The sequence below is a fragment of the Engystomops pustulosus genome, chromosome 7, assembly GCF_040894005.1.
Source record: "Engystomops pustulosus chromosome 7, aEngPut4.maternal, whole genome shotgun sequence".
NCBI lineage: Eukaryota > Metazoa > Chordata > Amphibia > Anura > Leptodactylidae > Engystomops > Engystomops pustulosus.
The window spans coordinates 140,982,058-141,007,681 of record NC_092417.1 but is presented as its reverse complement, the minus strand read 5'-3'; the positions used below and the strand labels follow the sequence as shown (position 1 = coordinate 141,007,681).

Genomic DNA, 25,624 nt, shown 5'->3' with positions numbered 1-25,624 from the left:
GATCAGCAAAACTCTGCAGGCACCGACTAGGCACACTTTGTTTGGGAGTTTGTCAAAGGGAACCACGGCGCCCACCAGGACGAGGTGGCCGAGTGGTTAAGGCGATGGACTGCTAATCCATTGTGCTCTGCATGCATGGGTTCGAATCCCATCCTCGTCGATTTCTTCTCCTTTGTCCAAGCTGAAATCTTTGTTTGCTAATCCTCTTTTTACTGGACAAGCAGTGATTGTCCCCTCCATGGTGGACTTTAACTGTGACCTCTCAAGACGGCTCTTTTTAATGCTAGGAAAGACGCATATTTGTTGTGTGGCATACAAGTTACGTGGCATATCAACGGGTTAAGTCCACTATTTTTATTTTTCATGCTTGATGGCATCCTCGGCCTTCTCATGAAGATGAAGGCCTCTTTGTCCTTTGCAGCCTTTAGCTGGTACTGATTATAGACCCCCTGACTGGTCTACCTTTGGACTGTGTGAAAGACAAGTAAGATGTCAGACGTGAGCGAATAACTTTTTTTTGGTTTGCTTCAGAAGCTCAAAAGAGAAGAAAGAAAGGCACTGCTGAGATTCGAACACAGGATCTCCTGTTTACTAGACAGGCGCTTTAACCAACTAAGCCACAGCGCATTGTGATGGCAAAGCTGGCACAGCTGTGCAGCTTAAAAAAAACGCCACTGCTATCGGATGTTTCCAATTCCTGCAACCTTTCATGACCTGATGGGGTGGCTCAAACCTTCATGGTTTTTCTTTTCAGGGCTGGAAAAAGGAAGGTGAGCAGATACTAGGTAGACAACTGAGGTGTGTCCCTTTATCCGCAGTCGTTTTCCACTGCTTTCTTTAAGGGCCCACACGGTACTGGAGTTCTGTTCCATACTTGGCAGCAACTTGTAAAAGGATGAAGCTTTCAGTCATGACAATTAGAAAAGCAAAAACTTTTTGAAAAAGGCATCCACACCGACAAATTTGCAGACGACAATAGCAGCTGGAACTTCGTGGAGAGCTAGAGGTTTGCGGTTCCATAGGTGATTGAGCCGCTTCTTAGCAGAGCAAGAATTGTTACCTGCTCTGCTTTCCATGCATAAGGCAGAATAGATGGATGGAAGACATGCCAGGGATGTCTGGAAATGGTTTGGCATCCCTTAGCATAGGTCCACCTTTCAAGGGTTTTCCATGCATCTTCTTGAGGCATTACTTACTGTAGGAGGCGAGGTATGACCCACTCAGCCCATGACCGATCAGCAAAACTCTGCAGGCACCGACTAGGCACACTTTGTTTGGGAGTTTGTCAAAGGGAACCACGGCGCTCACCAGGACGAGGTGGCCGAGTGGTTAAGGCGATGGACTGCTAATCCATTGTGCTCTGCATGCATGGGTTCGAATCCCATCCTCGTCGATTTCTTCTGCTTTGTCCAAGCTGAAATCTTTGTTTGCTAATCCTCTTTTTACTGGACAAGCAGTGATTGTCCCCTCCATGGTGGACTTTAACTGTGACCTCTCAAGACGGCTCTTATTAATGCTAGGAAAGACGCATATTTGTTGTGTGGCATACAAGTTACGTGGCATATCAACGGGTTAAGTCCACTCTTTTTATTTTTCATGCTTGATGGCATCCTCGGCCTTCTCATGAAGATGAAGGCCTCTTTGTCCTTTGCAGCCTTTAGCTGGTACTGATTCTAGACCCCCTGACTGGTCTACCTTAGGACTGTGTGAAAGACAAGTAAGATGTCAGACGTGAGCGAATAACTTTTTTTTGGTTTGCTTCAGAAGCTCAAAAGAGAAGAAAGAAAGGCACTGCTGAGATTCGAACTCAGGATCTCCTGTTTACTAGACAGGCGCTTTAACCAACTAAGCCACAGCGCCTTGTGATGGCAAAGCTGGCACAGCTGTGCAGCTTAAAAAAAACGCCACTGCTATCGGATGTTTCCAATTCCTGCAACCTTTCATGACCTGATGGGGTGGCTCAAACCTTCATGGTTTTTCTTTTCAGGGCTGGAAAAAGGAAGGTGAGCAGATACTAGGTAGACAACTGAGGTGTGTCCCTTTATCCGCAGTCGTTTTCCACTGCTTTCTTTAAGGGCCCACACGGTACTGGAGTTCTGTTCCATACTTGGCAGCAACTTGTAAAAGGATGAAGCTTTCAGTCATGACAATTAGAAAAGCAAAAACTTTTTGAAAAAGGCATCCACACCGACAAATTTGCAGACGACAATAGCAGCTGGAACTTCGTGGAGAGCTAGAGGTTTGCGGTTCCATAGGTGATTGAGCCGCTTCTTAGCAGAGCAAGAATTGTTGCCTGCTCTGCTTTCCATGCATAAGGCAGAATAGATGGATGGAAGACATGCCAGGGATGTCTGGAAATGGTTTGGCATCCCTTAGCATAGGTCCACCTTTCAAGGGTTTTCCATGCATCTTCTTGAGGCATTACTTACTGTAGGAGGCGAGGTATGACCCACTCAGCCCATGACCGATCAGCAAAACTCTGCAGGCACCGACTAGGCACACTTTGTTTGGGAGTTTGTCAAAGGGAACCACGGCGCTCACCAGGACGAGGTGGCCGAGTGGTTAAGGCGATGGACTGCTAATCCATTGTGCTCTGCATGCATGGGTTCGAATCCCATCCTCGTTGATTTCTTCTCCTTCGTCCAAGCTGAAATCTTTGTTTGCTAATCCTCTTTTTACTGGACAAGCAGTGATTGTCCCCTCCATGGTAGACTTTAACTGTGACCTCTCAAGACGGCTCTTATTAAAGCTAGGAAAGACGCATATTTGTTGTGTGGCATACAAGTTACGTGGCATATCAACGGGTTAAGTCCACTCTTTTTATTTTTCATGCTTGATGGCATCCTCGGCCTTCTCATGAAGATGAAGGCCTCTTTGTCCTTTGCAGCCTTTAGCTGGTACTGATTCTAGATCCCCTGACTGGTCTACCTTTGGACTGTGTGAAAGACAAGTAAGATGTCAGACGTGAGCGAATAACTTTTTTTTGGTTTGCTTCAGAAGCTCAAAAGAGAAGAAAGAAAGGCACTGCTGAGATTCGAACTCAGGATCTCCTGTTTACTAGACAGGCGCTTTAACCAACTAAGCCACAGGGCCTTGTGATGGCAAAGCTGGCACAGCTGTGCAGCTTAAAAAAAACGCCACTGCTATCGATGTTTTCAATTCCTGCAACCTTTCATGACCTGATGGGGTGGCTCAAACCTTCATGGTTTTTCTTTTCAGGGCTGGAAAAAGGAAGGTGAGCAGATACTAGGTAGACAACTGAGGTGTGTCCCTTTATCCGCAGTCGTTTTCCACTGCTTTCTTTAAGGGCCCACACGGTACTGGAGTTCTGTTCCATACTTGGCAGCAACTTGTAAAAGGATGAAGCTTTCAGTCATGACAATTAGAAAAGCAAAAACTTTTTGAAAAAGGCATCCACACCGACAAATTTGCAGACGACAATAGCAGCTGGAACTTCGTGGAGAGCTAGAGGTTTGCGGTTCCATAGGTGATTGAGCCGCTTCTTAGCAGAGCAAGAATTGTTACCTGCTCTGCTTTCCATGCATAAGGCAGAATAGATGGATGGAAGACATGCCAGGGATGTCTGGAAATGGTTTGGCATCCCTTAGCATAGGTCCACCTTTCAAGGGTTTTCCATGCATCTTCTTGAGGCATTACTTACTGTAGGAGGCGAGGTATGACCCACTCAGCCCATGACCGATCAGCAAAACTCTGCAGGCACCGACTAGGCACACTTTGTTTGGGAGTTTGTCAAAGGGAACCACGGCGCTCACCAGGACGAGGTGGCCGAGTGGTTAAGGCGATGGACTGCTAATCCATTGTGCTCTGCATGCATGGGTTCGAATCCCATCCTCGTCGATTTCTTCTGCTTCGTCCAAGCTGAAATCTTTGTTTGCTAATCCTCTTTTTACTGGACAAGCAGTGATTGTCCCCTCCATGGTGGACTTTAACTGTGACCTCTCAAGACGGCTCTTATTAAAGCTAGGAAAGACGCATATTTGCTGTGTGGCATACAAGTTACGTGGCATATCAACGGGTTAAGTCCACTCTTTTTATTTTTCATGCTTGATGGCATCCTCGGCCTTCTCATGAAGATGAAGGCCTCTTTGTCCTTTGCAGCCTTTAGCTGGTACTGATTCTAGATCCCCTGACTGGTCTACCTTTGGACTGTGTGAAAGACAAGTAAGATGTCAGACGTGAGCGAATAACTTTTTTTTGGTTTGCTTCAGAAGCTCAAAAGAGAAGAAAGAAAGGCACTGCTGAGATTCGAACTCAGGATCTCCTGTTTACTAGACAGGCACTTTAACCAACTAAGCCACAGCGCCTTGTGATGGCAAAGCTGGCACAGCTGTGCAGCTTAAAAAAAACGCCACTGCTATCGGATGTTTCCAATTCCTGCAACCTTTCATGACCTGATGGGGTGGCTCAAACCTTCATGGTTTTTCTTTTCAGGGCTGGAAAAAGGAAGGTGAGCAGATACTAGGTAGACAACTGAGGTGTGTCCCTTTATCCGCAGTCGTTTTCCACTGCTTTCTTTAAGGGCCCACACGGTACTGGAGTTCTGTTCCATACTTGGCAGCAACTTGTAAAAGGATGAAGCTTTCAGTCATGACAATTAGAAAAGCAAAAGCTTTTTGAAAAAGGCATCCACACCGACAAATTTGCAGACGACAATAGCAGCTGGAACTTCGTGGAGAGCTAGAGGTTTGCGGTTCCATAGGTGATTGAGCCGCTTCTTAGCAGAGCAAGAATTGTTACCTGCTCTGCTTTCCATGCATAAGGCAGAATAGATGGATGGAAGACATGCCAGGGATGTCTGGAAATGGTTTGGCATCCCTTAGCATAGGTCCACCTTTCAAGGGTTTTCCATGCATCTTCTTGAGGCATTACTTACTGTAGGAGGCGAGGTATGACCCACTCAGCCCATGACCGATCAGCAAAACTCTGCAGGCACCGACTAGGCACACTTTGTTTGGGAGTTTGTCAAAGGGAACCACGGCGCTCACCAGGACGAGGTGGCCGAGTGGTTAAGGCGATGGACTGCTAATCCATTGTGCTCTGCATGCATGGGTTCGAATCCCATCCTCGTCGATTTCTTCTGCTTCAGCCAAGCTGAAATCTTTGTTTGCTAATCCTCTTTTTACTGGACAAGCAGTGATTGTCCCCTCCATGGTGGACTTTAACTGTGACCTCTCAAGACGGCTCTTATTAAAGCTAGGAAAGACGCATATTTGTTGTGTGGCATACAAGTTACGTGGCATATCAACGGGTTAAGTCCACTCTTTTTATTTTTCATGCTTGATGGCATCCTCGGCCTTCTCATGAAGATGAAGGCCTCTTTGTCCTTTGCAGCCTTTAGCTGGTACTGATTCTAGATCCCCTGACTGGTCTACCTTAGGACTGTGTGAAAGACAAGTAAGATGTCAGACGTGAGCGAATAACTTTTTTTTGGTTTGCTTCAGAAGCTCAAAAGAGAAGAAAGAAAGGCACTGCTGAGATTCGAACTCAGGATCTCCTGTTTACTAGACAGGCGCTTTAACCAACTAAGCCACAGCGCCTTGTGATGGCAAAGCTGGCACAGCTGTGCAGCTTAAAAAAAACGCCACTGCTATCGGATGTTTTCAATTCCTGCAACCTTTCATGACCTGATGGGGTGGCTCAAACCTTCCTGGTTTTTCTTTTCAGGGCTGGAAAAAGGAAGGTGAGCAGATACTAGGTAGACAACTGAGGTGTGTCCCTTTATCCGCAGTCGTTTTCCACTGCTTTCTTTAAGGGCCCACACGGTACTGGAGTTCTGTTCCATACTTGGCAGCAACTTGTAAAAGGATGAAGCTTTCAGTCATGACAATTAGAAAAGCAAAAACTTTTTGAAAAAGGCATCCACACCGACAAATTTGCAGACGACAATAGCAGCTGGAACTTCGTGGAGAGCTAGAGGTTTGCGGTTCCATAGGTGATTGAGCCGCTTCTTAGCAGAGCAAGAATTGTTACCTGCTCTGCTTTCCATGCATAAGGCAGAATAGATGGATGGAAGACATGCCAGGGATGTCTGGAAATGGTTTGGCATCCCTTAGCATAGGTTCACCTTTCAAGGGTTTTCCATGCATCTTCTTGAGGCATTACTTACTGTAGGAGGCGAGGTATGACCCACTCAGCCCATGACCGATCAGCAAAACTCTGCAGGCACCGACTAGGCACACTTTGTTTGGAAGTTTGTCAAAGGGAACCACTTCGCTCACCAGGACGAGGTGGCCGAGTGGTTAAGGCGATGGACTGCTAATCCATTGTGCTCTGCATGCATGGGTTCGAATCCCATCCTTGTCGATTTCTTCTGCTTCGTCCAAGCTGAAATCTTTGTTTGCTAATCCTCTTTTTACTGGACAAGCAGTGATTGTCCCCTCCATGGTGGACTTTAACTGTGACCTCTCAAGACGGCTCTTAGTAAAGCTAGGTAAGACGCATATTTGTTGTGTGGCATACAAGTTACGTGGCATATCAACGGGTTAAGTCCACTCTTTTTATTTTTCATGCTTGATGGCATCCTCGGCCTTCTCATGAAGATGAAGGCCTCTTTGTCCTTTGCAGCCTTTAGCTGGTACTGATTCTAGATCCCCTGACTGGTCTACCTTAGGACTGTGTGAAAGACAAGTAAGATGTCAGACGTGAGCGAATAACTTTTTTTTGGTTTGCTTCAGAAGCTCAAAAGAGAAGAAAGAAAGGCACTGCTGAGATTCGAACTCAGGATCTCCTGTTTACTAGACAGGCGCTTTACCCAACTAAGCCACAGCGCCTTGTGATGGCAAAGCTGGCACAGCTGTGCACCTTAAAAAAAACGCCACTGCTATTGGATGTTTCCAATTCCTGCAACCTTTCATGACCTGATGGGGTGGCTCAAACATTCATGGTTTTTCTTTTCAGGGCTGGAAAAAGGAAGGTGAGCAGATACTAGGTAGACAACTGAGGTGTGTCCCTTTATCCGCAGTCGTTTTCCACTGCTTTCTTTAAGGGCCCACATGGTACTGGAGTTCTGTTCCATACTTGGCAGCAACTTGTAAAAGGATGAAGCTTTCAGTCATGACAATTAGAAAAGCAAAAACTTTTTGAAAAAGGCATCCACACCGACAAATTTGCAGACGACAATAGCAGCTGGAACTTCGTGGAGAGCTAGAGGTTTGCGGTTCCATAGGTGATTGAGCCGCTTCTTAGCAGAGCAAGAATTGTTACCTGCTCTGCTTTCCATGCATAAGGCAGAATAGATGGATGGAAGACATGCCAGGGATGTCTGGAAATGGTTTGGCATCCCTTAGCATAGGTCCACCTTTCAAGGGTTTTCCATGCATCTTCTTGAGGCATTACTTACTGTAGGAGGCGAGGTATGACCCACTCAGCCCATGACCGATCAGCAAAACTCTGCAGGCACCGACTAGGCACACTTTGTTTGGGAGTTTGTCAAAGGGAACCACGGCGCTCACCAGGACGAGGTGGCCGAGTGGTTAAGGCGATGGACTGCTAATCCATTGTGCTCTGCATGCATGGGTTCGAATCCCATCCTCGTCGATTTCTTCTGCTTCGTCCAAGCTGAAATCTTTGTTTGCTAATCCTCTTTTTACTGGACAAGCAGTGATTGTCCCCTCCATGGTGGACTTTAACTGTGACCTCTCAAGACGGCTCTTATTAAAGCTAGGAAAGACGCATATTTGTTGTGTGGCATACAAGTTACGTGGCATATCAACGGGTTAAGTCCACTCTTTTTATTTTTCATGCTTGATGGCATCCTCGGCCTTCTCATGAAGATGAAGGCCTCTTTGTCCTTTGCAGCCTTTAGCTGGTACTGATTCTAGATCCCCTGACTGGTCTACCTTTGGACTGTGTGAAAGACAAGTAAGATGTCAGACGTGAGCGAATAACTTTTTTTTGGTTTGCTTCAGAAGCTCAAAAGAGAAGAAAGAAAGGCACTGCTGAGATTCGAACTCAGGATCTCCTGTTTACTAGACAGGCGCTTTAACCAACTAAGCCACAGCGCCTTGTGATGGCAAAGCTGGCACAGCTGTGCAGCTTAAAAAAAACGCCACTGCTATTGGATGTTTCCAATTCCTGCAACCTTTCATGACCTGATGGGGTGGCTCAAACCTTCATGGTTTTTCTTTTCAGGGCTGGAAAAAGGAAGGTGAGCAGATACTAGGTAGACAACTGAGGTGTGTCCCTTTATCCGCAGTCGTTTTCCACTGCTTTCTTTAAGGGCCCACACGGTACTGGAGTTCTGTTCCATACTTGGCAGCAACTTGTAAAAGGATGAAGCTTTCAGTCATGACAATTAGAAAAGCAAAAACTTTTTGAAAAAGGCATCCACACCGACAAATTTGCAGACGACAATAGCAGCTGGAACTTCGTGGAGAGCTAGAGGTTTGCGGTTCCATAGGTGATTGAGCCGCTTCTTAGCAGAGCAAGAATTGTTACCTGCTCTGCTTTCAATGCATAAGGCAGAATAGATGGATGGAAGACATGCCAGGGATGTCTGGAAATGGTTTGGCATCCCTTAGCATAGGTCCACCTTTCAAGGGTTTTCCATGCATCTTCTTGAGGCATTACTTACTGTAGGAGGCGAGGTATGACCCACTCAGCCCATGACCGATCAGCAAAACTCTGCAGGCACCGACTAGGCACACTTTGTTTGGGAGTTTGTCAAAGGGAACCACGGCGCCCACCAGGACGAGGTGGCCGAGTGGTTAAGGCGATGGACTGCTAATCCATTGTGCTCTGCATGCATGGGTTCGAATCCCATCCTCGTCGATTTCTTCTCCTTTGTCCAAGCTGAAATCTTTGTTTGCTAATCCTCTTTTTACTGGACAAGCAGTGATTGTCCCCTCCATGGTGGACTTTAACTGTGACCTCTCAAGACGGCTCTTTTTAATGCTAGGAAAGACGCATATTTGTTGTGTGGCATACAAGTTACGTGGCATATCAACGGGTTAAGTCCACTATTTTTATTTTTCATGCTTGATGGCATCCTCGGCCTTCTCATGAAGATGAAGGCCTCTTTGTCCTTTGCAGCCTTTAGCTGGTACTGATTATAGACCCCCTGACTGGTCTACCTTTGGACTGTGTGAAAGACAAGTAAGATGTCAGACGTGAGCGAATAACTTTTTTTTGGTTTGCTTCAGAAGCTCAAAAGAGAAGAAAGAAAGGCACTGCTGAGATTCGAACACAGGATCTCCTGTTTACTAGACAGGCGCTTTAACCAACTAAGCCACAGCGCATTGTGATGGCAAAGCTGGCACAGCTGTGCAGCTTAAAAAAAACGCCACTGCTATCGGATGTTTCCAATTCCTGCAACCTTTCATGACCTGATGGGATGGCTCAAACCTTCATGGTTTTTCTTTTCAGGGCTGGAAAAAGGAAGGTGAGCAGATACTAGGTAGACAACTGAGGTGTGTCCCTTTATCCGCAGTCGTTTTCCACTGCTTTCTTTAAGGGCCCACACGGTACTGGAGTTCTGTTCCATACTTGGCAGCAACTTGTAAAAGGATGAAGCTTTCAGTCATGACAATTAGAAAAGCAAAAACTTTTTGAAAAAGGCATCCACACCGACAAATTTGCAGACGACAATAGCAGCTGGAACTTCGTGGAGAGCTAGAGGTTTGCGGTTCCATAGGTGATTGAGCCGCTTCTTAGCAGAGCAAGAATTGTTACCTGCTCTGCTTTCCATGCATAAGGCAGAATAGATGGATGGAAGACATGCCAGGGATGTCTGGAAATGGTTTGGCATCCCTTAGCATAGGTCGACCTTTCAAGGGTTTTCCATGCATCTTCTTGAGGCATTACTTACTGGAGGAGGCGAGGTATGACCCACTCAGCCCATGACCGATCAGCAAAACTCTGCAGGCACCGACTAGGCACACTTTGTTTGGGAGTTTGTCAAAGGGAACCACGGCGCTCACCAGGACGAGGTGGCCGAGTGGTTAAGGCGATGGACTGCTAATCCATTGTGCTCTGCATGCATGGGTTCGAATCCCATCCTCGTCGATTTCTTCTGCTTTGTCCAAGCTGAAATCTTTGTTTGCTAATCCTCTTTTTACTGGACAAGCAGTGATTGTCCCCTCCATGGTGGACTTTAACTGTGACCTCTCAAGACGGCTCTTATTAAAGCTAGGAAAGACGCATATTTGTTGTGTGGCATACAAGTTACGTGGCATATCAACGGGTTAAGTCCACTCTTTTTATTTTTCATGCTTGATGGCATCCTCGGCCTTCTCATGAAGATGAAGGCCTCTTTGTCCTTTGCAGCCTTTAGCTGGTACTGATTCTAGATCCCCTGACTGGTCTACCTTTGGACTGTGTGAAAGACAAGTAAGATGTCAGACGTGAGCGAATAACTTTTTTTTGGTTTGCTTCAGAAGCTCAAAAGAGAAGAAAGAAAGGCACTGCTGAGATTCGAACTCAGGATCTCCTGTTTACTAGACAGGCGCTTTAACCAACTAAGCCACAGCGCCTTGTGATGGCAAAGCTGGCACAGCTGTGCAGCTTAAAAAAAACGCCACTGCTATCGGATGTTTCCAATTCCTGCAACCTTTCATGACCTGATGGGGTGGCTCAAACCTTCATGGTTTTTCTTTTCAGGGCTGGAAAAAGGAAGGTGAGCAGATACTAGGTAGACAACTGAGGTGTGTCCCTTTATCCGCAGTCGTTTTCCACTGCTTTCTTTAAGGGCCCACACGGTACTGGAGTTCTGTTCCATACTTGGCAGCAACTTGTAAAAGGATGAAGCTTTCAGTCATGACAATTAGAAAAGCAAAAACTTTTTGAAAAAGGCATCCACACCGACAAATTTGCAGACGACAATAGCAGCTGGAACTTTGTGGAGAGCTAGAGGTTTGCGGTTCCATAGGTGATTGAGCCGCTTCTTAGCAGAGCAAGAATTGTTACCTGCTCTGCTTTCCATGCATAAGGAAGAATAGATGGATGGAAGACATGCCAGGGATGTCTGGAAATGGTTTGGCATCCCTTAGCATAGGTCGACCTTTCAAGGGTTTTCCATGCATCTTCTTGAGGCATTACTTACTGTAGGAGGCGAGGTATGACCCACTCAGCCCATGACCGATCAGCAAAACTCTGCAGGCACCGACTAGGCACACTTTGTTTGGGAGTTTGTCAAAGGGAACCACGGCGCTCACCAGGACGAGGTGGCCGAGTGGTTAAGGCGATGGACTGCTAATCCATTGTGCTCTGCATGCATGGGTTCGAATCCCATCCTCGTCGATTTCTTCTGCTTCGTCCAAGCTGAAATCTTTGTTTGCTAATCCTCTTTTTACTGGACAAGCAGTGATTGTCCCCTCCATGGTGGACTTTAACTGTGACCTCTCAAGACGGCTCTTATTAAAGCTAGGAAAGACGCATATTTGTTGTGTGGCATACAAGTTACGTGGCATATCAACGGGTTAAGTCCACTCTTTTTATTTTTCATGCTTGATGGCATCCTCGGCCTTCTCATGAAGATGAAGGCCTCTTTGTCCTTTGCAGCCTTTAGCTGGTACTGATTCTAGATCCCCTGACTGGTCTACCTTTGGACTGTGTGAAAGACAAGTAAGATGTCAGACGTGAGCGAATAACTTTTTTTTGGTTTGCTTCAGAAGCTCAAAAGAGAAGAAAGAAAGGCACTGCTGAGATTCGAACTCAGGATCTCCTGTTTACTAGACAGGCGCTTTAACCAACTAAGCCACAGCGCCTTGTGATGGCAAAGCTGGCACAGCTGAGCAGCTTTAAAAAAACGCCACTGCTATCGGATGTTTCCAATTCCTGCAACCTTTCATGACCTGATGGGGTGGCTCAAACCTTCATGGTTTTTCTTTTCAGGGCTGGAAAAAGGAAGGTGAGCAGATACTAGGTAGACAACTGAGGTGTGTCCCTTTATCCGCAGTCGTTTTCCACTGCTTTCTTTAAGGGCCCACACGGTACTGGAGTTCTGTTCCATACTTGGCAGCAACTTGTAAAAGGATGAAGCTTTCAGTCATGACAATTAGAAAAGCAAAACTTTTTGAAAAAGGCATCCACACCGACAAATTTGCAGACGACAATAGCAGCTGGAACTTCGTGGAGAGCTAGAGGTTTGCGGTTCCATAGGTGATTGAGCCGCTTCTTAGCAGAGCAAGAATTGTTACCTGCTCTGCTTTCCATGCATAAGGCAGAATAGATGGATGGAAGACATGCCAGGGATGTCTGGAAATGGTTTGGCATCCCTTAGCATAGGTCCACCTTTCAAGGGTTTTCCATGCATCTTCTTGAGGCATTACTTACTGTAGGAGGCGAGGTATGACCCACTCAGCCCATGACCGATCAGCAAAACTCTGCAGGCACCGACTAGGCACACTTTGTTTGGGAGTTTGTCAAAGGGAACCACGGCGCTCCCCAGGTCGAGGTGGCCGAGTGGTTAAGGCGATGGACTGCTAATCCATTGTGCTCTGCATGCATGGGTTCGAATCCCATCCTCGTCGATTTCTTCTGCTTTGTCCAAGCTGAAATCTTTGTTTGCTAATCCTCTTTTTACTGGACAAGCAGTGATTGTCCCCTCCGTGGTGGACTTTAACTGTGACCTCTCAAGACGGCTCTTATTAAAGCTAGGAAAGACGCATATTTGTTGTGTGGCATACAAGTTACGTGGCATATCAACGGGTTAAGTCCACTCTTTTTATTTTTCATGCTTGATGGCATCCTCGGCCTTCTCATGAAGATGAAGGCCTCTTTGTCCTTTGCAGCCTTTAGCTGGTACTGATTCTAGACCCTCTGACTGGTCTACCTTTGGACTGTGTGAAAGACAAGTAAGATGTCAGACGTGAGCGAATAACTTTTTTTTGGTTTGCTTCAGAAGCTCAAAAGAGAAGAAAGAAAGGCACTGCTGAGATTCGAACTCAGGATCTCCTGTTTACTAGACAGGCGCTTTAACCAACTAAGCCACAGCGCCTTGTGATGGCAAAGCTGGCACAGCTGTGCAGCTTAAAAAAAACGCCACTGCTATCGGATGTTTCCAATTCCTGCAACCTTTCATGACCTGATGGGGTGGCTCAAACCTTCATGGTTTTTCTTTTCAGGGCTGGAAAAAGGAAGGTGAGCAGATACTAGGTAGACAACTGAGGTGTGTCCCTTTATCCGCAGTCGTTTTCCACTGCTTTCTTTAAGGGCCCACACGGTACTGGAGTTCTGTTCCATACTTGGCAGCAACTTGTAAAAGGATGAAGCTTTCAGTCATGACAATTAGAAAAGCAAAAACTTTTTGAAAAAGGCATCCACACCGACAAATTTGCAGACGACAATAGCAGCTGGAACTTCGTGGAGAGCTAGAGGTTTGCGGTTCCATAGGTGATTGAGCCGCTTCTTAGCAGAGCAAGAATTGTTACCTGCTCTGCTTTCCATGCATAAGGCAGAATAGATGGATGGAAGACATGCCAGGGATGTCTGGAAATGGTTTGGCATCCCTTAGCATAGGTCCACCTTTCAAGGGTTTTCCATGCATCTTCTTGAGGCATTACTTACTGTAGGAGGCGAGGTATGACCCACTCAGCCCATGACCGATCAGCAAAACTCTGCAGGCACCGACTAGGCACACTTTGTTTGGGAGTTTGTCAAAGGGAACCACGGCGCTCACCAGGACGAGGTGGCCGAGTGGTTAAGGCGATGGACTGCTAATCCATTGTGCTCTGCATGCATGGGTTCGAATCCCATCCTCGTCGATTTCTTCTGCTTCGTCCAAGCTGAAATCTTTGTTTGCTAATCCTCTTTTTACTGGACAAGCAGTGATTGTCCCCTCCATGGTGGACTTTAACTGTGACCTCTCAAGACGGCTCTTATTAAAGCTAGGAAAGACGCATATTTGTTGTGTGGCATACAAGTTACGTGGCATATCAACGGGTTAAGTCCACTCTTTTTATTTTTCATGCTTGATGGCATCCTCGGCCTTCTCATGAAGATGAAGGCCTCTTTGTCCTTTGCAGCCTTTAGCTGGTACTGATTCTAGACCCCCTGACTGGTCTACCTTAGGACTGTGTGAAAGACAAGTAAGATGTCAGAAGTGAGCGAATAACTTTTTTTTGGTTTGCTTCAGAAGCTCAAAAGAGAAGAAAGAAAGGCACTGCTGAGATTCGAACTCAGGATCTCCTGTTTACTAGACAGGCGCTTTAACCAACTAAGCCACAGCGCCTTGTGATGGCAAAGCTGGCACAGCTGTGCAGCTTAAAAAAAACGCCACTGCTATCGGATGTTTCCAATTCCTGCAACCTTTCATGACCTGATGGGGTGGCTCAAACCTTCATGGTTTTTCTTTTCAGGGCTGGAAAAAGGAAGGTGAGCAGATACTAGGTAGACAACTGAGGTGTGTCCCTTTATCCGCAGTCGTTTTCCACTGCTTTCTTTAAGGGCCCACACGGTACTGGAGTTCTGTTCCATACTTGGCAGCAACTTGTAAAAGGATGAAGCTTTCAGTCATGACAATTAGAAAAGCAAAAACTTTTTGAAAAAGGCATCCACACCGACAAATTTGCAGACGACAATAGCAGCTGGAACTTCGTGGAGAGCTAGAGGTTTGCGGTTCCATAGGTGATTGAGCCGCTTCTTAGCAGAGCAAGAATTGTTACCTGCTCTGCTTTCCATGCATAAGGCAGAATAGATGGATGGAAGACATGCCAGGGATGTCTGGAAATGGTTTGGTATCCCTTAGCATAGGTCCACCTTTCAAGGGTTTTCCATGCATCTTCTTGAGGCATTACTTACTGTAGGAGGCGAGGTATGACCCACTCAGCCCATGACCGATCAGCAAAACTCTGCAGGCACCGACTAGGCACACTTTGTTTGGGAGTTTGTCAAAGGGAACCACGGCGCTCACCATGACGAGGTGGCCGAGTGGTTAAGGCGATGGACTGCTAATCCATTGTGCTCTGCATGCATGGGTTCGAATCCCATCCTCGTCGATTTCTTCTGCTTCGTCCAAGCTGAAATCTTTGTTTGCTAATCCTCTTTTTACTGGACAAGCAGTGATTGTCCCCTCCATGGTGGACTTTAACTGTGACCTCTCAAGACGGCTCTTATTAAAGCTAGGAAAGACGCATATTTGTTGTGTGGCATACAAGTTACGTGGCATATCAACGGGTTAAGTCCACTCTTTTTATTTTTCATGCTTGATGGCATCCTCGGCCTTCTCATGAAGATGAAGGCCTCTTTGTCCTTTGCAGCCTTTAGCTGGTACTGATTCTAGACCCCCTGACTGGTCTACCTTAGGACTGTGTGAAAGACAAGTAAGATGTCAGACGTGAGCGAATAACTTTTTTTTGGTTTGCTTCAGAAGCTCAAAAGAGAAGAAAGAAAGGCACTGCTGAGATTCGAACTCAGGATCTCCTGTTTACTAGACAGGCGCTTTAACCAACTAAGCCACAGCGCCTTGTGATGGCAAAGCTGGCACAGCTGTGCAGCTTAAAAAAAACGCCACTGCTATCGGATGTTTCCAATTCCTGCAACCTTTCATGACCTGATGGGGTGGCTCAAACCTTCATGGTTTTTCTTTTCAGGGCTGGAATAAGGAAGGTGATCAGATACTAGGTAGACAACTGAGTTGTGTCCCTTTATCCGCAGTCGTTTTCCACTGCCTTCTTTAAGGGCCCACACGGTACTGGAGTTCTGTTCCATACTTGGCAGCAACTTGTAAAAGGATGAAGCTTTCAGTCATGACAATTAGAAAAGCAAAAACTTTTTGAAAAAGGCATCCACACCGACAAATTTGCAGACGACAATAGCAGCTGGAACTTCGTGGAGAGCTAGAGGTTTGCGGTTCCATAGGTGATTGAGCCGCTTCTTAGCAGAGCAAGAATTGTTGCCTGCTCTGCTTTCCATGCATAAGGCAGAATAGATGGATGGAAGACATGCCAGGGATGTCTGGAAATGGTTTGGCATCCCTTAGCATAGGTCCACCTTTCAAGGGTTTTCCATGCATCTTCTTGAGGCATTACTTACTGTAGGAGGCGAGGTATGACCCACTCAGCCCATGACCGATCAGCAAAACTCTGCAGGCACCGACTAGGCACACTTTGTTTGGGAGTTTGTCAAAGGGAACCACGGCACTCACCAGGACGAGGTGGCCGAGTGGTTAAGGCGATGGACTGCTAATCCATTGTGCTCTGCATGCATGGGTTCGAATCCCATCCTCGTTGATTTCTTCTCCTTCGTCCAAGCTGAAATCTTTGTTTGCTAATCCTCTTTTTACTGGACAAGCAGTGATTGTCCCCTCCATGGTAGACTTTAACTGTGACCTCTCAAGACGGCTCTTATTAAAGCTAGGAAAGACGCATATTTGTTGTGTGGCATACAAGTTACGTGGCATATCAACGGGTTAAGTCCACTCTTTTTATTTTTCATGCTTGATGGCATCCTCGGCCTTCTCATGAAGATGAAGGCCTCTTTGTCCTTTGCAGCCTTTAGCTGGTACTGATTCTAGATCCCCTGACTGGTCTACCTTTGGACTGTGTGAAAGACAAGTAAGATGTCAGACGTGAGCGAATAACTTTTTTTTGGTTTGCTTCAGAAGCTCAAAAGAGAAGAAAGAAAGGCACTGCTGAGATTCGAACTCAGGATCTCCTGTTTACTAGACAGGCGCTTTAACCAACTAAGCCACAGGGCCTTGTGATGGCAAAGCTGGCACAGCTGTGCAGCTTAAAAAAAACGCCACTGCTATCGATGTTTTCAATTCCTGCAACCTTTCATGACCTGATGGGGTGGCTCAAACCTTCATGGTTTTTCTTTTCAGGGCTGGAAAAAGGAAGGTGAGCAGATACTAGGTAGACAACTGAGGTGTGTCCCTTTATCCGCAGTCGTTTTCCACTGCTTTCTTTAAGGGCCCACACGGTACTGGAGTTCTGTTCCATACTTGGCAGCAACTTGTAAAAGGATGAAGCTTTCAGTCATGACAATTAGAAAAGCAAAAACTTTTTGAAAAAGGCATCCACACCGACAAATTTGCAGACGACAATAGCAGCTGGAACTTCGTGGAGAGCTAGAGGTTTGCGGTTCCATAGGTGATTGAGCCGCTTCTTAGCAGAGCAAGAATTGTTACCTGCTCTGCTTTCCATGCATAAGGCAGAATAGATGGATGGAAGACATGCCAGGGATGTCTGGAAATGGTTTGGCATCCCTTAGCATAGGTCCACCTTTCAAGGGTTTTCCATGCATCTTCTTGAGGCATTACTTACTGTGGGAGGCGAGGTATGACCCACTCAGCCCATGACCGATCAGCAAAACTCTGCAGGCACCGACTAGGCACACTTTGTTTGGGAGTTTGTCATAGGGAACCATGGCGCTCACCAGGACGAGGTGGCCGAGTGGTTAAGGCGATGGACTGCTAATCCATTGTGCTCTGCATGCATGGGTTCGAATCCCATCCTCGTCGATTTCTTCTGCTTCTTCCAAGCTGAAATCTTTGTTTGCTAATCCTCTTTTACTGGACAAGCAGTGATTGTCCCCTCCATGGTGGACTTTAACTGTGACCTCTCAAGACAGCTCTTATTAAAGCTAGGAAAGACGCATATTTGCTGTGTGGCATACAAGTTACGTGGCATATCAACGGGTTAAGTCCACTCTTTTTATTTTTCATGCTTGATGGCATCCTCGGCCTTCTCATGAAGATGAAGGCCTCTTTGTCCTTTGCAGCCTTTAGCTGGTACTGATTCTAGATCCCCTGACTGGTCTACCTTTGGACTGTGTGAAAGACAAGTAAGATGTCAGACGTGAGCGAATAACTTTTTTTTGGTTTGCTTCAGAAGCTCAAAAGAGAAGAAAGAAAGGCACTGCTGAGATTCGAACTCAGGATCTCCTGTTTACTAGACAGGCGCTTTAACCAACTAAGCCACAGCGCCTTGTGATGGCAAAGCTGGCACAGCTGTGCAGCTTAAAAAAAACGCCACTGCTATCGGATGTTTCCAATTCCTGCAACCTTTCATGACCTGATGGGGTGGCTCAAACCTTCATGGTTTTTCTTTTCAGGGCTGGAAAAAGGAAGGTGAGCAGATACTAGGTAGACAACTGAGGTGTGTCCCTTTATCCGCAGTCGTTTTCCACTGCTTTCTTTAAGGGCCCACACGGTACTGGAGTTCTGTTCCATACTTGGCAGCAACTTGTAAAAGGATGAAGCTTTCAGTCATGACAATTAGAAAAGCAAAAACTTTTTGAAAAAGGCATCCACACCGACAAATTTGCAGACGACAATAGCAGCTGGAACTTCGTGGAGAGCTAGAGGTTTGCGGTTCCATAGGTGATTGAGCCGCTTCTTAGCAGAGCAAGAATTGTTACCTGCTCTGCTTTCCATGCATAAGGCAGAATAGATGGATGGAAGACATGCCAGGGATGTCTGGAAATGGTTTGGCATCCCTTAGCATAGGTCCACCTTTCAAGGGTTTTCCATGCATCTTCTTGAGGCATTACTTACTGTAGGAGGCGAGGTATGACCCACTCAGCCCATGACCGATCAGCAAAACTCTGCAGGCACCGACTAGGCACACTTTGTTTGGGAGTTTGTCAAAGGGAACCACGGCGCTCACCAGGACGAGGTGGCCGAGTGGTTAAGGCGATGGACTGCTAATCCATTGTGCTCTGCATGCATGGGTTCGAATCCCATCCTCGTCGATTTCTTCTGCTTCGTCCAAGCTGAAATCTTTGTTTGCTAATCCTCTTTTTACTGGACAAGCAGTGATTGTCCCCTCCATGGTGGACTTTAACTGTGACCTCTCAAGACGGCTCTTATTAAAGCTAGGAAAGACGCATATTTGTTGTGTGGCATACAAGTTACGTGGCATATCAACGGGTTAAGTCCACTCTTTTTATTTTTCATGCTTGATGGCATCCTCGGCCTTCTCATGAAGATGAAGGCCTCTTTGTCCTTTGCAGCCTTTAGCTGGTACTGATTCTAGATCCCCTTACTGGTCTACCTTTGGACTGTGTGAAAGACAAGTAAGATGTCAGACGTGAGCGAATAACTTTTTTTTGGTTTGCTTCAGAAGCTCAAAAGAGAAGAAAGAAAGGCACTGCTGAGATTCGAACTCAGGATCTCCTGTTTACTAGACAGGCGCTTTAACCAACTAAGCCACAGCGCCTTGTGATGGCAAAGCTGGCACAGCTGTGCAGCTTAAAAAAAATGCCACTGCTATTGGATGTTTCCAATTCCTGCAACCTTTCATGACCTGATGGGGTGGCTCAAACCTTCACGGTTTTTCTTTTCAGGGCTGGAAAAAGGAAGGTGAGCAGATACTAGGTAGACAACTGAGGTGTGTCCCTTTATCCGCAGTCGTTTTCCACTGCTTTCTTTAAGGGCCCACACGGTACTGGAGTTCTGTTCCATACTTGGCAGCAACTTGTAAAAGGATGAAGCTTTCAGTCATGACAATTAGAAAAGCAAAAACTTTTTGAAAAAGGCATCCACACCGACAAATTTGCAGACGACAATAGCAGCTGGAACTTCGTGGAGAGCTAGAGGTTTGCGGTTCCATAGGTGATTGAGCCGCTTCTTAGCAGAGCAAGAATTGTTACCTGCTCTGCTTTCCATGCATAAGGCAGAATAGATGGATGGAAGACATGCCAGGGATGTCTGGAAATGGTTTGGCATCCCTTAGCATAGGTCCACCTTTCAAGGGTTTTCCATGCATCTTCTTGAGGCATTACTTACTGTAGGAGGCGAGGTATGACCCACTCAGCCCATGACCGATCAGCAAAACTCTGCAGGCACCGACTAGGCACACTTTGTTTGGAAGTTTGTCAAAGGGAACCACGGCGCTCACCAGGACGAGGTGGCCGAGTGGTTAAGGCGATGGACTGCTAATCCATTGTGCTCTGCATGCATGGGTTCGAATCCCATCCTCGTCGATTTCTTCTGCTTCGTCCAAGCTGAAATCTTTGTTTGCTAATCCTCTTTTTACTGGACAAGCAGTGATTGTCCCCTCCATGGTGGACTTTAACTGTGACCTCTCAAGACGGCTCTTATTAAAGCTAGGAAAGACGCATATTTGTTGTGTGGCATACAAGTTACGTGGCATATCAACGGGTTAAGTCCACTCTTTTTATTTTTCATGCTTGATGGCATCCTCGGCCTTCTCATGAAGATGAAGGCCTCTTTGTCCTTTGCAGCCTTTAGCTGGTACTGATTCTAGATCCCCTGACTGGTCTACCTTTGGACTGTGTGAAAGACAAGTAAGATGTCAGACGTGAGCGAATAACTTTTTTTTGGTTTGCTTCAGAAGCTCAAAAGAGAAGAAAGAAAGGCACTGCTGAGATTCGAACTCAGGATCTCCTGTTTACTAGACAGGCGCTTTAACCAACTAAGCCACAGCGCCTTGTGATGGCAAAGCTGGCACAGCTGTGCAGCTTAAAAAAAACGCCACTGCTATCGGATGTTTCCAATTCCTGCAACCTTTCATGACCTGATGGGGTGGCTCAAACCTTCACGGTTTTTCTTTTCAGGGCTGGAAAAAGGAAGGTGAGCAGATACTAGGTAGACAACTGAGGTGTGTCCCTTTATCCGCAGTCGTTTTCCACTGCTTTCTTTAAGGGCCCACACGGTACTGGAGTTCTGTTCCATACTTGGCAGCAACTTGTAAAAGGATGAAGCTTTCAGTCATGACAATTAGAAAAGCAAAAACTTTTTGAAAAAGGCATCCACACCGACAAATTTGCAGACAACAATAGCAGCTGGAACTTCGTGGAGAGCTAGAGGTTTGCGGTTCCATAGGTGATTGAGCCGCTTCTTAGCAGAGCAAGAATTGTTACCTGCTCTGCTTTCCATGCATAAGGCAGAATAGATGGATGGAAGACATGCCAGGGATGTCTGGAAATGGTTTGGCATCCCTTAGCATAGGTCCACCTTTCAAGGGTTTTCCATGCATCTTCTTGAGGCATTACTTACTGTAGGAGGCGAGGTATGACCCACTCAGCCCATGACCGATCAGCAAAACTCTGCAGGCACCGACTAGGCACACTTTGTTTGGAAGTTTGTCAAAGGGAACCACGGCGCTCACCAGGACGAGGTGGCTGAGTGGTTAAGGCGATGGACTGCTAATCCATTGTGCTCTGCATGCATGGGTTCGAATCCCATCCTCGTCGATTTCTTCTGCTTCGTCCAAGCTGAAATCTTTGTTTGCTAATCCTCTTTTTACTGGACAAGCAGTGATTGTCCCCTCCATGGTGGACTTTAACTGTGACCTCTCAAGACGGCTCTTATTAAAGCTAGGAAAGACGCATATTTGTTGTGTGGCATACAAGTTACGTGGCATATCAACGGGTTAAGTCCACTCTTTTTATTTTTCATGCTTGATGGCATCCTCGGCCTTCTCATGAAGATGAAGGCCTCTTTGTCCTTTGCAGCCTTTAGCTGGTACTGATTCTAGATCCCCTGACTGGTCTACCTTTGGACTGTGTGAAAGACAAGTAAGATGTCAGACGTGAGCGAATAACTTTTTTTTGGTTTGCTTCAGAAGCTCAAAAGAGAAGAAAGAAAGGCACTGCTGAGATTCGAACTCAGGATCTCCTGTTTACTAGACAGGCGCTTTAACCAACTAAGCCACAGCGCCTTGTGATGGCAAAGCTGGCACAGCTGTGCAGCTTAAAAAAAACGCCACTGCTATCGGATGTTTCCAATTCCTGCAACCTTTCATGACCTGATGGGGTGGCTCAAACCTTCACGGTTTTTCTTTTCAGGGCTGGAAAAAGGAAGGTGAGCAGATACTAGGTAGACAACTGAGGTGTGTCCCTTTATCCGCAGTCGTTTTCCACTGCTTTCTTTAAGGGCCCACACGGTACTGGAGTTCTGTTCCATACTTGGCAGCAACTTGTAAAAGGATGAAGCTTTCAGTCATGACAATTAGAAAAGCAAAAACTTTTTGAAAAAGGCATCCACACCGACAAATTTGCAGACAACAATAGCAGCTGGAACTTCGTGGAGAGCTAGAGGTTTGCGGTTCCATAGGTGATTGAGCCGCTTCTTAGCAGAGCAAGAATTGTTACCTGCTCTGCTTTCCATGCATAAGGCAGAATAGATGGATGGAAGACATGCCAGGGATGTCTGGAAATGGTTTGGCATCCCTTAGCATAGGTCCACCTTTCAAGGGTTTTCCATGCATCTTCTTGAGGCATTACTTACTGTAGGAGGCGAGGTATGACCCACTCAGCCCATGACCGATCAGCAAAACTCTGCAGGCACCGACTAGGCACACTTTGTTTGGAAGTTTGTCAAAGGGAACCACGGCGCTCACCAGGACGAGGTGGCCGAGTGGTTAAGGCGATGGACTGCTAATCCATTGTGCTCTGCATGCATGGGTTCGAATCCCATCCTCGTCGATTTCTTCTGCTTCGTCCAAGCTGAAATCTTTGTTTGCTAATCCTCTTTTTACTGGACAAGCAGTGATTGTCCCCTCCATGGTGGACTTTAACTGTGACCTCTCAAGACGGCTCTTATTAAAGCTAGGAAAGACGCATATTTGTTGTGTGGCATACAAGTTACATGGCATATCAACGGGTTAAGTCCACTCTTTTTATTTTTCATGCTTGATGGCATCCTCGGCCTTCTCATGAAGATGAAGGCCTCTTTGTCCTTTGCAGCCTTTAGCTGGTACTGATTCTAGATCCCCTGACTGGTCTACCTTTGGACTGTGTGAAAGACAAGTAAGATGTCAGACGTGAGCGAATAACTTTTTTTTGGTTTGCTTCAGAAGCTCAAAAGAGAAGAAAGAAAGGCACTGCTGAGATTCGAACTCAGGATCTCCTGTTTACTAGACAGGCGCTTTAACCAACTAAGCCACAGCGCCTTGTGATGGCAAAGCTGGCACAGCTGTGCAGCTTAAAAAAAACGCCACTGCTATCGGATGTTTCCAATTCCTGCAACCTTTCATGACCTGATGGGGTGGCTCAAACCTTCACGGTTTTTCTTTTCAGGGCTGGAAAAAGGAAGGTGAGCAGATACTAGTTAGACAACTGAGGTGTGTCCCTTTATCCGCAGTCGTTTTCCACTGCTTTCTTTAAGGGCCCACACGGTACTGGAGTTCTGTTCCATACTTGGCAGCAACTTGTAAAAGGATGAAGCTTTCAGTCATGACAATTAGAAAAGCAAAAACTTTTTGAAAAAGGCATCCACACTGACAAATTTGCAGACGACAATAGCAGCTGGAACTTCGTGGAGAGCTAGAGGTTTGCGGTTCCATAGGTGATTGAGCCGCTTCTTAGCAGAGCAAGAATTGTTACCTGCTCTGCTTTCCATGCATAAGGCAGAATAGATGGATGGAAGACATGCCAGGGATGTCTGGAAATGGTTTGGCATCCCTTAGCATAGGTCCACCTTTCAAGGGTTTTCCATGCATCTTCTTGAGGCATTACTTACTGTAGGAGGCGAGGTATGACCCACTCAGCCCATGACCGATCAGCAAAACTCTGCAGGCACCGACTAGGCACACTTTGTTTGGGAGTTTGTCAAAGGGAACCACGGCGCTCACCAGGACGAGGTGGCCGAGTGGTTAAGGCGATGGACTGCTAATCCATTGTGCTCTGCATGCATGGGTTCGAATCCCATCCTCGTCGATTTCTTCTGCTTCGTCCAAGCTGAAATCTTTGTTTGCTAATCCTCTTTTTACTGGACAAGCAGTGATTGTCCCCTCCATGGTGGACTTTAACTGTGACCTCTCAAGACGGCTCTTATTAAAGCTAGGAAAGACGCATATTTGTTGTGTGGCATACAAGTTACGTGGCATATCAACGGGTTAAGTCCACTCTTTTTATTTTTCATGCTTGATGGCATCCTCGGCCTTCTCATGAAGATGAAGGCCTCTTTGTCCTTTGCAGCCTTTAGCTGGTACTGATTCTAGATCCCCTTACTGGTCTACCTTTGGACTGTGTGAAAGACAAGTAAGATGTCAGACGTGAGCGAATAACTTTTTTTTGGTTTGCTTCAGAAGCTCAAAAGAGAAGAAGGAAAGGCACTGCTGAGATTCGAACTCAGGATCTCCTGTTTACTAGACAGGCGCTTTAACCAACTAAGCCACAGCGCCTTGTGATGGCAAAGCTGGCACAGCTGTGCAGCTTAAAAAAAATGCCACTGCTATTGGATGTTTCCAATTCCTGCAACCTTTCATGACCTGATGGGGTGGCTCAAACCTTCACGGTTTTTCTTTTCAGGGCTGGAAAAAGGAAGGTGAGCAGATACTAGGTAGACAACTGAGGTGTGTCCCTTTATCCGCAGTCGTTTTCCACTGCTTTCTTTAAGGGCCCACACGGTACTGGAGTTCTGTTCCATACTTGGCAGCAACTTGTAAAAGGATGAAGCTTTCAGTCATGACAATTAGAAAAGCAAAAACTTTTTGAAAAAGGCATCCACACCGACAAATTTGCAGACGACAATAGCAGCTGGAACCTCGTGGAGAGCTAGAGGTTTGCGGTTCCATAGGTGATTGAGCCGCTTCTTAGCAGAGCAAGAATTGTTACCTGCTCTGCTTTCCATGCATAAGGCAGAATAGATGGATGGAAGACATGCCAGGGATGTCTGGAAATGGTTTGGCATCCCTTAGCATAGGTCCACCTTTCAAGGGTTTTCCATGCATCTTCTTGAGGCATTACTTACTGTAGGAGGCGAGGTATGACCCACTCAGCCCATGACCGATCAGCAAAACTCTGCAGGCACCGACTAGGCACACTTTGTTTGGAAGTTTGTCAAAGGGAACCACGGCGCTCACCAGGACGAGGTGGCCGAGTGGTTAAGGCGATGGACTGCTAATCCATTGTGCTCTGCATGCATGGGTTCGAATCCCATCCTCGTCGATTTCTTCTGCTTCGTCCAAGCTGAAATCTTTGTTTGCTAATCCTCTTTTTACTGGACAAGCAGTGATTGTCCCCTCCATGGTGGACTTTAACTGTGACCTCTCAAGACAGCTCTTATTAAAGCTAGGAAAGACGCATATTTGTTGTGTGGCATACAAGTTACGTGGCATATCAACGGGTTAAGTCCACTCTTTTTATTTTTCATGCTTGATGGCATCCTCGGCCTTCTCATGAAGATGAAGGCCTCTTTGTCCTTTGCAGCCTTTAGCTGGTACTGATTCTAGATCCCCTGACTGGTCTACCTTTGGACTGTGTGAAAGACAAGTAAGATGTCAGACGTGAGCGAATAACTTTTTTTTGGTTTGCTTCAGAAGCTCAAAAGAGAAGAAAGAAAGGCACTGCTGAGATTCGAACTCAGGATCTCCTGTTTACTAGACAGGCGCTTTAACCAACTAAGCCACAGCGCCTTGTGATGGCAAAGCTGGCACAGCTGTGCAGCTTAAAAAAAACGCCACTGCTATCGGATGTTTCCAATTCCTGCAACCTTTCATGACCTGATGGGGTGGCTCAAACCTTCACGGTTTTTCTTTTCAGGGCTGGAAAAAGGAAGGTGAGCAGATACTAGGTAGACAACTGAGGTGTGTCCCTTTATCCGCAGTCGTTTTCCACTGCTTTCTTTAAGGGCCCACACGGTACTGGAGTTCTGTTCCATACTTGGCAGCAACTTGTAAAAGGATGAAGCTTTCAGTCATGACAATTAGAAAAGCAAAAACTTTTTGAAAAAGGCATCCACACCGACAAATTTGCA

The 25,624-nt window shown here is 46.3% G+C and overlaps 32 non-coding genes across 32 annotated transcripts; 16 read left to right on the top strand and 16 right to left on the bottom strand.

Annotated features, from left to right (window-relative positions):
* The first annotated feature begins 78 nt into the window (after positions 1-78).
* Positions 79-160, top strand: TRNAS-GCU (transfer RNA serine (anticodon GCU)). Its single transcript has one exon. It is a non-coding gene; the product is annotated as a tRNA-Ser (tRNA).
* A 1,151-nt stretch (positions 161-1,311) lies between these two features.
* Positions 1,312-1,393, top strand: TRNAS-GCU (transfer RNA serine (anticodon GCU)). Its single transcript has one exon. It is a non-coding gene; the product is annotated as a tRNA-Ser (tRNA).
* Positions 1,394-1,786: 393 nt separating this feature from the next.
* Positions 1,787-1,860, bottom strand: TRNAT-AGU (transfer RNA threonine (anticodon AGU)). Its single transcript has one exon. It is a non-coding gene; the product is annotated as a tRNA-Thr (tRNA).
* A 1,916-nt stretch (positions 1,861-3,776) lies between these two features.
* TRNAS-GCU (transfer RNA serine (anticodon GCU)) lies at positions 3,777-3,858 on the top strand. Its single transcript has one exon. It is a non-coding gene; the product is annotated as a tRNA-Ser (tRNA).
* Positions 3,859-4,251: 393 nt separating this feature from the next.
* On the bottom strand, positions 4,252-4,325 carry TRNAT-AGU (transfer RNA threonine (anticodon AGU)). Its single transcript has one exon. It is a non-coding gene; the product is annotated as a tRNA-Thr (tRNA).
* A 684-nt stretch (positions 4,326-5,009) lies between these two features.
* Positions 5,010-5,091, top strand: TRNAS-GCU (transfer RNA serine (anticodon GCU)). The gene has a single exon. It is a non-coding gene; the product is annotated as a tRNA-Ser (tRNA).
* Positions 5,092-5,484: 393 nt separating this feature from the next.
* On the bottom strand, positions 5,485-5,558 carry TRNAT-AGU (transfer RNA threonine (anticodon AGU)). The gene has a single exon. It is a non-coding gene; the product is annotated as a tRNA-Thr (tRNA).
* A 1,917-nt stretch (positions 5,559-7,475) lies between these two features.
* TRNAS-GCU (transfer RNA serine (anticodon GCU)) lies at positions 7,476-7,557 on the top strand. Its single transcript has one exon. It is a non-coding gene; the product is annotated as a tRNA-Ser (tRNA).
* A 393-nt stretch (positions 7,558-7,950) lies between these two features.
* Positions 7,951-8,024, bottom strand: TRNAT-AGU (transfer RNA threonine (anticodon AGU)). Its single transcript has one exon. It is a non-coding gene; the product is annotated as a tRNA-Thr (tRNA).
* Positions 8,025-8,708: 684 nt separating this feature from the next.
* Positions 8,709-8,790, top strand: TRNAS-GCU (transfer RNA serine (anticodon GCU)). The gene has a single exon. It is a non-coding gene; the product is annotated as a tRNA-Ser (tRNA).
* Positions 8,791-9,941: 1,151 nt separating this feature from the next.
* TRNAS-GCU (transfer RNA serine (anticodon GCU)) lies at positions 9,942-10,023 on the top strand. The gene has a single exon. It is a non-coding gene; the product is annotated as a tRNA-Ser (tRNA).
* A 393-nt stretch (positions 10,024-10,416) lies between these two features.
* On the bottom strand, positions 10,417-10,490 carry TRNAT-AGU (transfer RNA threonine (anticodon AGU)). Its single transcript has one exon. It is a non-coding gene; the product is annotated as a tRNA-Thr (tRNA).
* A 684-nt stretch (positions 10,491-11,174) lies between these two features.
* Positions 11,175-11,256, top strand: TRNAS-GCU (transfer RNA serine (anticodon GCU)). The gene has a single exon. It is a non-coding gene; the product is annotated as a tRNA-Ser (tRNA).
* Positions 11,257-11,649: 393 nt separating this feature from the next.
* TRNAT-AGU (transfer RNA threonine (anticodon AGU)) lies at positions 11,650-11,723 on the bottom strand. Its single transcript has one exon. It is a non-coding gene; the product is annotated as a tRNA-Thr (tRNA).
* A 1,158-nt stretch (positions 11,724-12,881) lies between these two features.
* On the bottom strand, positions 12,882-12,955 carry TRNAT-AGU (transfer RNA threonine (anticodon AGU)). The gene has a single exon. It is a non-coding gene; the product is annotated as a tRNA-Thr (tRNA).
* A 684-nt stretch (positions 12,956-13,639) lies between these two features.
* On the top strand, positions 13,640-13,721 carry TRNAS-GCU (transfer RNA serine (anticodon GCU)). Its single transcript has one exon. It is a non-coding gene; the product is annotated as a tRNA-Ser (tRNA).
* A 393-nt stretch (positions 13,722-14,114) lies between these two features.
* TRNAT-AGU (transfer RNA threonine (anticodon AGU)) lies at positions 14,115-14,188 on the bottom strand. The gene has a single exon. It is a non-coding gene; the product is annotated as a tRNA-Thr (tRNA).
* Positions 14,189-14,872: 684 nt separating this feature from the next.
* TRNAS-GCU (transfer RNA serine (anticodon GCU)) lies at positions 14,873-14,954 on the top strand. Its single transcript has one exon. It is a non-coding gene; the product is annotated as a tRNA-Ser (tRNA).
* A 393-nt stretch (positions 14,955-15,347) lies between these two features.
* On the bottom strand, positions 15,348-15,421 carry TRNAT-AGU (transfer RNA threonine (anticodon AGU)). Its single transcript has one exon. It is a non-coding gene; the product is annotated as a tRNA-Thr (tRNA).
* Positions 15,422-17,337: 1,916 nt separating this feature from the next.
* TRNAS-GCU (transfer RNA serine (anticodon GCU)) lies at positions 17,338-17,419 on the top strand. The gene has a single exon. It is a non-coding gene; the product is annotated as a tRNA-Ser (tRNA).
* A 392-nt stretch (positions 17,420-17,811) lies between these two features.
* TRNAT-AGU (transfer RNA threonine (anticodon AGU)) lies at positions 17,812-17,885 on the bottom strand. Its single transcript has one exon. It is a non-coding gene; the product is annotated as a tRNA-Thr (tRNA).
* A 684-nt stretch (positions 17,886-18,569) lies between these two features.
* TRNAS-GCU (transfer RNA serine (anticodon GCU)) lies at positions 18,570-18,651 on the top strand. The gene has a single exon. It is a non-coding gene; the product is annotated as a tRNA-Ser (tRNA).
* A 393-nt stretch (positions 18,652-19,044) lies between these two features.
* TRNAT-AGU (transfer RNA threonine (anticodon AGU)) lies at positions 19,045-19,118 on the bottom strand. The gene has a single exon. It is a non-coding gene; the product is annotated as a tRNA-Thr (tRNA).
* Positions 19,119-19,802: 684 nt separating this feature from the next.
* Positions 19,803-19,884, top strand: TRNAS-GCU (transfer RNA serine (anticodon GCU)). The gene has a single exon. It is a non-coding gene; the product is annotated as a tRNA-Ser (tRNA).
* Positions 19,885-20,277: 393 nt separating this feature from the next.
* On the bottom strand, positions 20,278-20,351 carry TRNAT-AGU (transfer RNA threonine (anticodon AGU)). Its single transcript has one exon. It is a non-coding gene; the product is annotated as a tRNA-Thr (tRNA).
* A 1,159-nt stretch (positions 20,352-21,510) lies between these two features.
* TRNAT-AGU (transfer RNA threonine (anticodon AGU)) lies at positions 21,511-21,584 on the bottom strand. The gene has a single exon. It is a non-coding gene; the product is annotated as a tRNA-Thr (tRNA).
* A 684-nt stretch (positions 21,585-22,268) lies between these two features.
* Positions 22,269-22,350, top strand: TRNAS-GCU (transfer RNA serine (anticodon GCU)). Its single transcript has one exon. It is a non-coding gene; the product is annotated as a tRNA-Ser (tRNA).
* A 393-nt stretch (positions 22,351-22,743) lies between these two features.
* Positions 22,744-22,817, bottom strand: TRNAT-AGU (transfer RNA threonine (anticodon AGU)). The gene has a single exon. It is a non-coding gene; the product is annotated as a tRNA-Thr (tRNA).
* Positions 22,818-23,501: 684 nt separating this feature from the next.
* Positions 23,502-23,583, top strand: TRNAS-GCU (transfer RNA serine (anticodon GCU)). Its single transcript has one exon. It is a non-coding gene; the product is annotated as a tRNA-Ser (tRNA).
* Positions 23,584-23,976: 393 nt separating this feature from the next.
* TRNAT-AGU (transfer RNA threonine (anticodon AGU)) lies at positions 23,977-24,050 on the bottom strand. The gene has a single exon. It is a non-coding gene; the product is annotated as a tRNA-Thr (tRNA).
* A 684-nt stretch (positions 24,051-24,734) lies between these two features.
* Positions 24,735-24,816, top strand: TRNAS-GCU (transfer RNA serine (anticodon GCU)). Its single transcript has one exon. It is a non-coding gene; the product is annotated as a tRNA-Ser (tRNA).
* Positions 24,817-25,209: 393 nt separating this feature from the next.
* Positions 25,210-25,283, bottom strand: TRNAT-AGU (transfer RNA threonine (anticodon AGU)). The gene has a single exon. It is a non-coding gene; the product is annotated as a tRNA-Thr (tRNA).
* Between the last annotated feature and the right edge of the window lie 341 nt (positions 25,284-25,624).